We start from the raw sequence: 1,751 nt of genomic DNA, 5'->3' as shown, positions 1-1,751 counted from the left end.
CACTAATGACAGCACTCACATCTTGCTTCTGACTTTAATGAAAACATATCAAGAATGTCCCCATTTAGTGTGATTAATGGAATTTTTACACAACTACTCCTCAAATTTGATTGTGTTAGTGTCACTTAGAAAACTAAAACCATGAATTCCAGGTGTTCTGGGAAGGAAGAGACTGTCTCACTTATGTTGTCACCATGTTTCTCTGGGGATTCTGCTTCCCAATAAAGGAGAAGCTGTTTCCCTGTGCACATGCTATCACACAATCACCCTTCTTGACCTTATGACAACACTTCTTAAAACTCGTGCTTTGCCAGGTGTGGTGACACACTCCTGTGATCCCAGCACTTGGGGAGGCAGAAGCAGGCAGATCTCTGTGAGTTCAAGGCCAGCCTGGTCTACAAAGTGAGTCCCAAACAACCAAGGCTACACAGAGAAAGTCTGTCTCAAAAAACAAACAAACAAACATACTCTTGCTTGGTGGTATTTCAATAAATGCCCTTTTCTGCAATCTCTTAAGCTCTCATTTGCTCCATCACTGTTTACACAATAACATGCTAAATAGATTTCTAAAAGCTAAGCCATTCTTACTGCCCTAGGAAAAGTTTTACCCTGTAATATGTAATGTATTTTCAGAATGGTGATTTAGAGAATTATGTATCCAGCTTTTTACCTATTTTACTTTAGATTTTATATCAGAGCTGAGGGTACAGTTCATTGAAAGAACACTGCATAACATGGAGGAGGCCATGAGCTTATTTCTAAGGATAGGGGGGAAATGCTATCAAGCTTTATTTATGGAATTGAGTCATATAGCTTCATAGCTTTCTGTATGTCTCCTTTCCTACTGACTAGCTGCAAGTGGCAGAAAATCCAAACTTCAATAGACTGAATGAGACAGCAAGGAGCTACTTGCCTCTGAAGGCATTCTGAGTGGATGGTGTGGATCTAGTGTAGCAACTGCCTTTGCTGGGTGGGGCAGGGTCTCCCATTGAGGTCTCCTGGAGATCTCCTGCCTGCAGCTCTCTCTCACTCAGCACTGCTTCCTCTTGCAGGAGGATAGCTAGTATCAGGTATGGAGGGCAAGCAGAACTGGAGCCATGTCAGCATGGAACAGACACTGAAGCAAGCCTTGCTACCTTGACTCATGTCATGCCACTCTACCTGCTGATGTGCTCCCCCAAAGCAAAAAAGTACCCCAAGAAAGAGAAGAGTCCCAATCCAGGAAACATGGAGCACAGCTCCAAGACATCCCCAGGGCAGTGTGCACAGTAGTCAGGAAGAAGTCAGCCCTGAGTGAAGGAGTGTGGAGCTACCCAAGAGTGGCTTCCATAAGAAGCTCAAGGGACACCCAGTGTTGATACGACTGAGATGAAGCACACTGTTGTTGGTTACTTTTCTTACCACTGTGACAAATACATGATTTAAAAAAAAATCTTAAGTGAGGAAGGATTTGGGCTCACAGTTTCATGGTTGACAGTCTGGGGTGGAAATGGGAAGTGGATGGAATAGTTAAGTACTGGGGTTCAGGAGCCTGTGGCTACATCATCTCCCAGGCCCATCCCCAGTGCCCAACGTCACCTGCCACGAGCTTCCAATACAGCAGCACTAGCTGGGAAGCAGCTACGGGAACACTGAGCCTGAGGCCGACAGTGAGACTCAAACCACAACGCACTCAAAAGCTATTGTGAGAAGGGGACAAAGTAAACAAGTAGAAAATTTTAATTTTAGAATCATCAGAATTTTCATGAAGA

Source organism: Acomys russatus, chromosome 10, assembly GCF_903995435.1.
Source record: "Acomys russatus chromosome 10, mAcoRus1.1, whole genome shotgun sequence".
In the NCBI taxonomy this organism is placed as follows: Eukaryota; Metazoa; Chordata; class Mammalia; order Rodentia; family Muridae; genus Acomys; species Acomys russatus.
This window is presented reverse-complemented; position numbering follows the sequence as displayed.